General features: G+C 42.0%; 1 protein-coding gene across 2 annotated transcripts in view; it reads left to right on the forward strand.

Moving 5' to 3' along the window:
- Positions 1-12,477, forward strand: part of GLIS3 (GLIS family zinc finger 3) — a 437,565-nt gene that overhangs the window by 264,495 nt on the left and 160,593 nt on the right. The window lies entirely within an intron of this gene.

Below are 12,477 nucleotides of genomic sequence, written 5' to 3' on the forward strand. Positions count from 1 at the left end.
AATCATTTTCCAGTGGATTCTCCAGTGTCAAAATGTGGCAAAGCAGATTGTTTACACAGGCAGAGAAATTTGAGAGCAAACTAAATATCCAATGGTATGAGACTAGGAAAATGAATTATGGTATAACCATTTGATGAAAGTATGCAGCCGTCAAAATCATTTAAGAATATTTAATAATAAGGAAAGTGCTTGTAATAGAATGTTTAAATATATGTTTGCATATATGCAAGCATACATTCTAATGATGGCAAGTATAGACATTCATTGTGGTCCCGAAGTTCCTTAGTTATCCTTGGAAATAAATGAAAATGATGTTGGTTCTCCAAGGACAGAGAGATTATGGGAAATTTTTATATATACCTGTGGTAGCACATAATAAATTTGTACTTTCATGAATGTCTTGATTGTCTATGATAGACAAATATGAATATCATAAAATACTAGAAGGCACTAAACTATGTTTTTAAGTCATAGTAGAATTGCATTGAATTGCAGGTTTCAGAAAATTAAAGATGACACCTTCCTCCTTGACTTCCTGGGGAACAGTTGGGGGAAGAAGCAGTACAAAGAGACCCTGATCTGACAGATGGTATGAGGCCGTGGCAGAGTCAGGTGCATTGTCAATGGGCTTTACTCTGGGGATATTTTCAGGCCAGTTCGTGACACTGTTGTCTGGCCATAAATCCAGAAAGTTTGAGAGCTGGAATGAGAACACAGGAAATGCAAAAACCTTCTTCTCCACGATTCTATAGCTCAGAAAATCCCCAACATCTGGCTCACGTGTGAAGCCAGGAAAGCCACGATTTACACTGGCAGCCAGCCTCACTGAGAGCCTTAGCCGGTTGGCTCCACATTGCACAGGGAAAACACTCTGCAAAGATTTGCTAGGGATTTTATTCCTAAGTGGAAAATTTTCACACACATCCAATTAAACTAAAGACAATTTTGTATGGCACCTCCTAGAGGATAAAAGTGTTTGACCTTATCAGAATTGGTCAAAGTAGAATTATTGGATATCACACAGTCTGGTCTTTTGTCTTAGACTGGCTAAATTAAAACTAGAATAATATTTGGAGAGTGGGAGTACTTTTACAAAGACAGCAAATCCACTGTTAACTTCGTTTTTTACTTTATTATGGAAATTCACAAAAATTGTCAAAAGTAGAAAGAATCGTTATAATAAACATGCCCATCAGCCAGCTTTAATACCATTTACTCCTTAATAATGGAAAAAAATACACTGAGCTTCTGGGTTAAGAATCTTACCAACTCTGTCCCATGACTGAGCATGTCTTCCTTTACTTTGAGAGGGGTTTGGTTTAGAACTTCTATACCTTCATTGTGTATCCCATGGGTAAAGGGAGCGGTGTAGGTTCCTTGAACGCTTTTCAGCAGAACCTTTCACAAGGATTTCCTTGTTTCCCCTTTGCTCAAAGAAGCACCTAACGTTAAGATATACGAACAACTAATTTTTCACTAATCCCTTTTCTTTGGTTCTGCACTTTTACGTTTTGAATAGCTGAAAACGAAAGTCACTTTTCGCCCCCAAAACTACTTCTGGAAAACGTGTTTGTGAGTGTGTGTGTCTGTGTGTGTGATTAACACTAAGCATTAGTCTAGGCACTGTATAAGAATAAAGTGAATGCTACTATTCTCATTCTCTGAGTGTCCACACTCTAACACCACTTAGTTGTGGCTATGATATGAACAGACAAACCTGCCCTAAAGCAAGGTTCTCAGTGGGAAGTCCTGTTGTTTCATTGACTTTGCACTATAAAATCTGACTTCAGTTCCTCTAAAAGTAATTGGCCTTAAGATACAATAAAATTTCAATTAAAAATTCAAACCCATTTAAAGTCATGACAAACTGTATAATAAGAAAATATTGTGCACTCCCAAGTTAAGCCACAGTTAAAATATAAAACTAATTAAATTAAAACAAAAATGAAAGTATTGATAATTGCATCCATCACCAAAGTACGACAAATGAAGTACGACAAATGAAGATATAGCAAGTGAAGTGATGAGGTTCCAGGACTTGTGTAATTTTCCTGAGTGTTCCTAGTGTATTAAACCTTCAAACGAAATCATAACTTTAGCTGGTACATCCAGGTTTTCTAATTACATGATTCACTGTGTTTTACTTTTGCTATCCTTTGCATTGACTGATCTGCCTGCAGATTTGAGCCAGGTGACATCTGCTGAAACTCTTTGGCATCTCCATTAAAGAGGCTTTGGGCAGGGGGGAAGGTAAAAGTAAGGGTAAAATGGGCACCCATTGTAATGGTGGCTACTGACATGCCAGTTTGTACACTGACCTCCAGGGCATCTCAGTAAAATGCTTTCCAAGTTTTAAGAACTGACAAAACTTCCTGTTGCAAAATACCTGATGCACCATTCTTCTCTCTTAACACCCTCTCTGCACAAGTGATGGCAGGAGCTGGGCTCTTCTGCTCATGTGCAGGGAGCTACTTCTGTGTGAGAGCTAGCTGGGGTACAGATATTGTGAGACTCTTGTCAAGTTCCAGAGCCTTTACTTTCCACATCAGAAACATCAGTGTGGGGCACCTGAGAGGCTCAGTCGTTAGGCGTCTGCCTTCGGCTCAGGTCACGATCCCGGGGTCCTGGGATCAAGCCACGCATCTGGCTCCCTGCTCCGCGGGAAGCCAGCTTCACCCTCTCCCACTCCCCCTGCTTGTGTTCCCTCTCTCGCTGTGTCTCTCTCTGTCAAATAAATTTAAAAAATCTTAAAAAAAAAAAAAAAGAAAGAAACATCAGTGTGGTTCCCTGTCTGATGAAACAGTTTTGCTTTGACATTCCATACTTCTAAGAACCCCTTTGTCAGTTAGGTCTTTTCTTTTTTCAAATTTTGGAGCATGCATACTGTAAGGGATAAACTTTGGTGTGTGTGTGTGTGTGTGTGTGTGTGTGTGTGTGTATGAGGAAGGAATGGAGGTGTGCTCAGTTCTTGAATTTATATGAAATTTAGTTTGTATAAAATTTAATATATGTTTAAATATTAAAATGGATATGGTTGGGCATTTGAACATTAATTTTGACTTTAGGACAGCTTTAGGTAATTACATCAAGTATTCCTTCACTCGTAACAAATATTGTTAAGATGTCTGTACTGCCCAAAGCAATCTATACATTCAATGCAATCCCTATCAAAATACCACCAGCATTTTTCACAGAGCTGGAACAAAGAGTCCTAAAATTTGTATGGAACCAGAAAAGGCCCCAAATAGCCAAAATAATGTTGAAAAAGAAAACCAAAGCTGGAGGCATCACAATTCCAGACTTCAAGCCTTATTACAAAGCTGTAGTCACCAAGACAGCATGGTACTGGCACAAAAACAGACTCATAGATCAATGGAACAGAATAGAGAGAACCCAGAAATGGACCCTAAGCTCTGTGGTCAACTAATTTTTGACAAAGCAGGAAAGAACATCCAATGGAAGAAAAAGTCACTTAAATGGTGTTGGGAAAATTGGACAGTCACATGCAGAAGAATGAAACTGGACCATTTCCTTACACTGCACACAAAAATAGACTCAAAATGGATGAAAGACCTAAACGTGAGACAGGAGTCCATCAAAATCCTAGAGGAGAACACACGCCGCAACCTCTTCGACCTCAGCCGCAGCAACTTCTTCCTAGAAACATCGCCAAAGGCAAGGGAAACAAAGGCAAACATGAACTGTTGGGATTTCATGAAGGTAAAAAGCTTCTGCACAGCAAAGGAAACAGTCAACAAAACCAAAAGACAACCCACAGAATGGGAGAAGATACTCACAAATGACATATCAGATAAAGGGCTAGTTTCCAAACTCAACACCCAAAAAACAAAAAATCCAGTCAAGGAATGGGCGGAAGATACAAACAGACATTTCTCCAGAGTACATATACAAATGGCTAACAGACACGTGAAAAAATGTTCAGTATCACTTGGCATCAGGGAAATACAAAGCAAAACCTCATTGAGGTATCACGTCACACTGGTCAGAATGGCTAAAATTAACAACTCAGGAAACAACAGATATTGGTGAGGATGCGGAGGAAGGGGAACCCTCCTATGCTGTTGATGGGAATGCAAACTGGTGCTGCCACTCTGGAAGACAGTATGGAGGTTCCTCAAAAAGTTAAAAATAGAACTACCCTAGAATCCAGCAATTGCACTACTAGGTATTTATCCAAAGGATACAAACATAGTGATTCAAAAGGGCACATGCACCCCAATGTTTATAGCACTAATGTCCACAATAACCAAACTATGGGAAAGAGCCCAGGTGTCCGTTGAGGGATGAATGGATAAAGAAGATGTGGTACATGCGTGCGCGCGCACACACACACACACAGACACACAATGGAATATTATTGGTCATCAAAAAGAATGAAATCTTGCCATTTGCAGTGTGGATGGAACTAGCGGGTATTATGCTGAGAGAAATAAGTCAGTCAGAGAAAGACAAACACCATATGATCTCACTCATATGTGGAATTTAAGAAACAAAACAGATGAGCATAGGGGAAGGGAAGGAAAAATAAAATAAAAACAGAGGGAGGCAAACCATACCAGACTCTTAACCATAGGAAACAAACTGAGTGTTGCTGGAGGGGAGGTGGGGGGGGGGAGGAGGTCACTGGGTGATGGGCATTAAGGAGGGCACTTGATGTCATGAGCACTGGGTGTTGTATGCAACGGATGGTTCACTAAATTCTACCCCTGAAACTAATAATACACTATATGTTAACTAAATTGAATTTAAATAAAGGAATTTTTAAAAAAGTATTCTTCACTCTTTTGTGTAGAAGAAGGCACACGCTTAGGGGATGGTTAGCACACCAGGAAATCCCTACTTGACCTACAGAGCTAGAATATTGTGAAGTCCTAGTTGGCAGGAACTTCTTTCTTTAGCCACACTATGAGAGGTGTGAATTTGTTCTTCACTCACTGATCAACCTTATTGAGTGCCTGTCATGAGTCAGGGACTGTGCCAGGTGCCGATCAGCCTTTGGTGAAGAAAACAGATGTGTCACTGCCCTCTGGAGTTAAAGATCTGTTGGTATCAGTAATTGCTAATTGACGGACAGGGAGTTTACCAGCATCTGTCTTCATTCCGATGGATTCTACTACTGTCTGAATATAGCATTCCCTTCCCCTTTCTCTCATAAAGCAGTGCCTTTCCAGTGGTGCTTAACTGAGTGATGAAAAACTCCCCACAAAAGCAGTTTGCCCGGAGCCCTTTCCACGCTGTGCACCTGGCTGAGGGTGCCTCACACCACGTTTGAAAATTAACTTCATAGTGGAAATATTACCTGGTTTCATCATTCACACTGTGACACTATTCAGGTTTTCAAAATTGAAATGTTTATTGAAATAATTGTAGTTTACGTGCACTTGTAGGAAATGATACAGAAATGTACTCATGTGTACGTGTGTAATTCTATAGAATTGTATTGCCTCTGTGGGATCTCGTATTCACCGTCACTATCGAGATACTGAACACTGGAAACCACACCACAAGGATCTCTCCTGTTTCCTTTTCATGATCATCCCCATTTGCCTCTCACTCTCCCACCTCCGATCCCTGACTTTTCTAAGAACCATTAATCCGTCCCCTATTGCTAATATTTTTTTTTTCAGTTCAAAAGTGTTGCATAAGTATTATCACACAATATGTAACCTCTTTGGATTGGCCTTTTTCATTCAACCTAATTCACTGAAAATTCAATTTGTTCATTCAGTTCAAAATTCATTCAGTTTGTTGTGTATATCAATATTTCATTCCTTTTTATTGCTGAGTAATATTGCAGGGTATGTTTATTTCACAGTATTCCACACTTGGTTTAACCATTTACTTGGTGAAGGCCATCTAGGTTGGGTCCCATTTGAGGCTTTTACATATGAAGCTGCTATGAACATTTCGTGCGCAGGTTTTTGTATGGGTATATAAGTTCTCATTTCTCTGGATAAATACCCACTGTTGCAATTTCTGGGTCATCTGATAATTTTTAAAGAAATTTTTTTAAGTAATCTCTATACCCGATGTGGGGCTCAAACTCATGACCCTGAGATTCAAGAGTCAGATGCTCTACCTACTGAGCCAGCCAGGTGCCCCTTATGCTTAATTTTATAAGAAACTACCAAACTCTTTTCCATAGTGCCCATACCACTTGACATTCCTACAAGCAGTGTATGAGTGAGCCAGTTTCTCCGCATCCCTGTCAGCATTTGGTGTTGTCACTATTTTTTTATTCTGAGCGGTTCTAGGAGGCAAGGTGGTGATACCTCCTGGTTTTAATTTGCATTTTCCTGGTGGCTCATGATGTTGACATCTTTCATGTGTTCCCTTGTCATCTATATATCCTCTTCTGTGAAATGTCTGTACATGCCTCTTCCTGCTTTCTAATTGGATTGTTTGTTTCATTACCTTGAATTTCGAGTTTTTTTTAAGATATATAATCTATATACTAGTCCTTTGTGGCATATGTGTTTGCAAACATTGTCTCTAAGCATAGCTTGTTTTTCCGTCTTCTTCCCATGGGCTTCCACAGAGCAAAACCTTTTAATTTTGATGAGGATGTTTGTTGAAAAGGCTGTCCTTTAACTGAACTGTTTTTGCACCTCTGTCAGATATCCGTTGAGCACGTTTGTGTGGGCCAGCTGCTGGGTTCTCCGTTCTGCACCGCTGATCGGTGTGTCTGTGTTTCCGTCAGTAGGACACTGTCCTCAGTAAGCCTTCCTAGCAAAGAGGCCCGCTCTTCTCCCTCCGTTCTTCTTTGTTAAGACCATGTTAGCTGTTGTAGGGCCAGTGCCTTCCCTACAGATCTTGTGTGAAGTATGGAAACCTCACTTCCATTTAAATCCTTTTATCTTCCCTACTTCTAATTATCATTGTCTTGAGGATCAGATGATGTTATAATTTTGGTCTCAATCATCAAATGTTACCTATAAAACTCATGAATAAATGATCATCTTTTGTATGTAGCCCTATTTCTCTCTCTTCCCTTCTTCTCTTCTTTCTTCCTAATGTTCCAGGATTCTTTCATCATCTCCTTTCAGTCTGAAGGACTGTCTTTAGCTAATCTCTATGGGTAGCTTTGCTATCATCAGATTCTTTCTTTGTCTGAGAATGTTTTTGTTTTCCCTGCACTCAGGAAAGACAGTTTCTCTGGATACAGAATTCTCAGTTGACAGTTCTTCCCCTTCAGCATGTGAAACCACTGTCTTCTGTCCTCCATGGTTATAGATGGAAATTCCACTGTCATTTGAATTGACGTCCCTGTGTAAATAGTGTATCCTTTCTCTCTGGCTGCTTTCAAGATTTTTCTCCTTTATTTTTAAAATAGTCATCATGATGTGTCTTTGTGTGGATTTTTCGGGGTTCATCTTGTTTGCACCCACTAAGTTCTTTGGATCTGTGGGTTTGTGTCTTTTGCCAAACTTGGGAAGTTTTCGGCCATTATTTCTTTATACACTCTTCCGGGCCTACTGTCTTTCCTCTCTCCAGAGACTCTGATGATGGGAACGCTAGCCTTTTGTTATTGTCCCGCAGGCCCCAGAGGTTCTGTGGGTTACTTTTCCAGTATGTTTTCTCTTTTCGTTGAAATTGGGTGAATTCTTTTGTTCTGTCCTCAAGTTCACTGATTCTGTCCTCTCTTGTCTCTATGTTTGATTCTATCCAATGAGTTTTTAAAATTTCTCTTATTCTGTGTTTCAGTTCTGTAATTTCCATTTGACTCTTCTTTGTAGCTTCTGTTTCTTTCCTGAGATTTTTCTATTTTTTTCACTTATTTCAAGAAAATTTATATTCGACTCAAGTATTTTTGTGAATCTGATTTATCTGATTCATTTTAGTATTGGCATTCGTTGATCATCTTTTTTATTCAGGTTGGGGTTTTCTTGGTTCTTGGCTGATGGGTGATTTTTTTTATTATATCCTGGATACTTTGCCTTTTATGTCTGGAAACTCCAGATTCTATTTCAGTTTTTTATTTTAGTAGGCAGTCACCCTGTTTAGGTTTAGCATGGGGGTCTTTGACTACTGTAGTGGCCTGTGGTTCCACGGCAGTTTAATCTTCAGGGCCTCTGGTGCTAGTTTGATTGACCTGGTTTGTCTGATGCCCCTGGGGATCCCACTGGTCCCTGCTGGTGCTGCCTGAGGGGGCACAAGAGGTTTCACCCCTGGATGTCTCTCAGTGGGGGAGGGTGGGCTGGGTTTCCCCTGTCAGTTTTCCCAGGTTCAGGAGGAGACTCAGGCTCATGGGGACAAAAAAGGGTTCCCAGAGTGGGTCACAGGCTGTATCTGGATCCTTCTTACGGTTCCACTTGCCCACATGAGTATCTAGTTTAAAGTATATAAATAGTCTCTTTCTTAAAGATTTTTCTTTTTTTTTTTTTGGTCCCTTGTTATAAATGGCTGGTTTCAAATTCTTTTTGCGTTTCTGGGCCTCTTGCCACCCTCCCTTTCTGGGGCAAATTTCCATTGAAGTCAGTGGTATGCTGAGTTCAGTAAGTGACATTAGGCCCGTTAGGGCTTGTAATAATCTGCTAACTCAGACCCCTCTGTGCTTTTGATTGTGTGCATGTTGTTGGATCTGGTCTTGTTTTCTTACCCCCATGCCCTCTGTCTTCTCTGTTCTCCCCCTCTCCCAGGCCATAGTGCAGCTGGAGGGAGTTGCATGGCCTGTCCACTTGGGTGACCTCACACGAACCAGTGACGTACCAGTTTGAAGCTCCTTCCTGGTCTACGCAAGTGGCCTATCTTGTTTGCCAGTTACCACATTTTATTGAACATTGGGCCTGATCTCAAGCCTTACTCAGTATTTTTTTGGGAGACCAGTCCTGTGCCTCAAACTATAGCTAGCTTTGAGGAATAGCTTTTGTTAATTGGGAACTCAATATAATTGGTGCTGGGGATGAAAAATCAGATGGTAGAGAAATAGTAAGATATTCCTAATGATAAACAAGTTTCCAGTAAATCTGCCTGAGAGATCAGAACGGGGTGGGGAAAGGAGGTGGTGGTGGAATCCTGTGAACGGTTTAGTATCACACAAGCCAGTTTCAGCCCATATTTAAAGTTTGACTCAGGGGGCACCTGGGTGGCTCAGTCAGTTGAGTGTCTGCCTTCGGCTCGGGTCACGATGTCAGGGTCCTGGGGTCGAGCCCTGCGTCGGGCTCCCTGCTCGGCAGAGAGTCTGCTTCTCCTCCTGCCCCTCACCCCACTTGCGTTCTCTCTCTCTCTCAGATAAATAAATAAAATCTTAAAAAAAAAAAAAGTTTGATTCAGGGCGCCTGGGTGGCTCAGTCGCTAAAATGTCTGCCTTCGGCGCAGGTCACGATCCCTGGGTCCTGGGATCGAGTCCTGCTCAGCGGGGAGCCTGCTTGTCCCTCTGCCCCTCCTCCACCTCTAGTGCTCATGATCTCTCTCTCCGTGTCTTGCAAAAATAAATAAAACCTTAAAAAAAAAAAGTTTGCTTCAGATAACCACCGAAGCCCCAGAGCAGATCGTAGAGGGCAGCAAATACCTACAGCCTGCATTTCCCAGCCTTCACGTGCTCCTGGGCTGCATGGGCTGTGGATCCAGCACAGGTAGCCCTGTCTTCTCGCAGGAGTGCTGGCGAAGGGCAGGGTCTCTTGTCGGGGAGAGCGCAGTCTGTACCATCAAGCTGCAAAACGCCCCTGCTCACCGGACCCTGTGGCTCCGAGGTTTTGAGGATCTGTTTGGTAGTTTTAGTTTTCTATAAATTATTCTTTAACTTAACTGAAGAAGACTTTGTTTTCCTTCAGGGAAGTCATTCTTGACAGTCCCTCACTTAATTTAATTATCCTGACCGGTTTATTTCTCTTCTTTTTCTCCGCAAATGAATTTATAACTGGTATGGGTAGAACAAGCTACGCAGTTTATAGTTTGGTAACATTAGGAAGTTATCATTTCAGTTGGGAATGGCAAAAACCACCAGGAGACATTCAGAAGTACTGTTTATGGGACTAGATTGCCGCGTCACTCGCTGTTTGGGTTTGTGCTTACTCTCCCTAACGCAGATGACCTCTGTTTCTATGGAGTTTGCATATCAAAAATACCTCTCTTCGCCAGAGTGATGTTAGACTTCTTACAGGAAAGCAAACCTTGCTGTCTTTGCTAAAATGTTCTGTTACTTGAAAAATCTCTCGCTATTGCTAGGTGACACATTTCATTAAAAAAAAAAAATGGGCCTAATAGTAGCTGCTGTATGTCTACACAATCTGTGCTAGAAGATGGCATTCTGGGGAGGAACATACGTCTCCCTTCTGGCCTCAAATACCCAGGTACCAGGAACCAGTGTCTTGCAATTAACAGATCCTAAAATGGTAGAATGTCCTTTCTCACAGAAAAATCATATCTTTTTTTTTTTTTTAAGAGATGTAGAGAGAGAGAGAGAGAGCGGAGCTGAGGGAGAGGGAGAGAGAATCACAAGCAGACTCCCTGCTGAGCACAGAGGCTGATGCGGGGCTCGATCTCATGACCCTGAGATCGTGACCTGAGCTGAAGTCAAGAGTCGGATGCTTACCTGACTGAGCCACCCAGACGTCCCAGAAAAATCATACCTAATTTTGACTGATATGGTTTAAAATTTTCTTTGTGAATTAAGGTCTGTGTACAGGGACAGGGACTATACCGAGGACAAGAGAACATTGTTTACTGGGCAAGAGAGCCTCAGTCATGGCCCTTCACCTTGACTTTGACTCTCATATTCTTCTAATTCAGGCACGTTTGGATTCTGTCTCACTCCTCTTGATATTTAAGAGCCGGTGACCCTGCGGTGACTTAGGCCTTGATTGTCCTACCTTCTTTCTGGCTAGCTGCCTGAAGGCTTCTACAAATGACCGGGAAAATAAGGGAGGTTAAGAAGCAAGCCAGTTTTTTTTTTCCTGTTTCCGAGAAAGGTCTTGGTAAAGAAAAGGGTTTGAAACTGTCCGTTGGCTAAATATGTCCGTGGATATCGATTTTCTTTGCCAGGCTTGGTTTTTCTGACTGACCAGAAACCAAAAGAGTTTTCTGTATTTATTAGTTTGCACTTACTTAGATATCACATTTATGGAGCATCTTTCCCTGTTCACAGAGGGCCCCAGCTTTTATCAATAAGAAAAAAAGAAACCTCTTTGTTTTCTGTCATGGGCCACTTGTTAAAGAGGAATGCAGTCGGACGTGTAAACATTGTAGTACGTAGCAAAACATCTGATCTTTACAGTCGGGAATGGCTGGAGCTGTAACAAGCTCTTGGAGCCTGGCACAAGTAAGCGTGACTTTACTAGGGTAGGGGGACTCTGGGCGGGCGGGCAGGGGGGGGGTGAATGGAGTCTCCATGCCAAGATCATCGTGGACAGGGGCTGTTATTTAATATGAAGGAGGAAAAAAAGAGACAAAAAGAGGCAGTGTAGTCAGATGGTTTCTTTTTTAATTTATGCAGCTGTGTAGGGGAAAAAAAATGAGGTAAAGGTACCCCATGCTGGTAGAGGAAGGGCAAATCATGGGAAAGAGCACATTTTGGAATGTCCTGTTCTCTGCATTAGCAAGTAAATACAATAGCACTCCGTGGAAACAACAAAACAATTAAAATGTGCCATTCTGAAAGGCATAATAAAATCAGACAGGCCAATCCAGGATTTTTTTTCTTTTAAGTGTAAGCAATTACTTTGCAGGTGGAATAAGATTAAAGCTGTTCCGTGATTCCCTCCCTCTGTGGTAGACATGCGGAGCCCAGAGCCTGCCAGAGCTCTCGAAAAGCTTCTGAGATCTCTCTTGGGGCTTTGAATGTTCTTCTGTGAAAGAAACTTGGCAGCAAGTGGTCGGGCATCCATCCAGACAGGTTGTCGTCCTCTGGACCCGCCTGGTAAGGTGGTAGGAGAGAAGATAGCTCATGACAAGGATTAGCTTCTACGTGCTGCCTTCCACAGCCCCAGAAAACCAGACGGGCCCATCACAGCCCCAAGCCAGTCAGTGCTCTTGGGTGGACCTAAGTTTGTTGTCAACAGTGAATAGCAAAATTCTCTATGGAGTCTCTTAGAAAACCTTCAAAAAGTGTGACTGTGCTAGCAGAAAGGATGAATGTACTAGCATCCATCCCTCTGTCCATCTGCTCAGCCATCCATTCCGTGAGTTTGGAATTCCTCATTTGTTCGTAGCGTTGGGAAGATACACCAACTTTATGAAGTCATCACATGGAACCACAGACAGCCTTGAATTTTAGTGCTACGTCTCCGCCGTGGCAGTGACTCAGGCCATCCCCACAAAAGTGCTCCACATAAGTGCTAGAAGTAACTGTTAATAAGATGCGTTTTCGAAAGAGCCTGTGAGGTCAGTTTCTACGTATGTCTTCATTTCCAGAATAATCGATAGTCTCACAGACTGACAGACTGGTAAGCGGTGTGACACTGAGGCAGCCCTAGCCCAGACAAACGGCCCTTCCCGCACCTCGGTAGACAGAGCTGT

This window comes from Eumetopias jubatus, unplaced genomic scaffold (assembly GCF_037043125.1).
Source record: "Eumetopias jubatus isolate StellerSeaLion01/CBP00866 unplaced genomic scaffold, mEumJub1_p1.0 scaffold_15, whole genome shotgun sequence".
Classification (NCBI taxonomy): domain Eukaryota; kingdom Metazoa; phylum Chordata; class Mammalia; order Carnivora; family Otariidae; genus Eumetopias; species Eumetopias jubatus.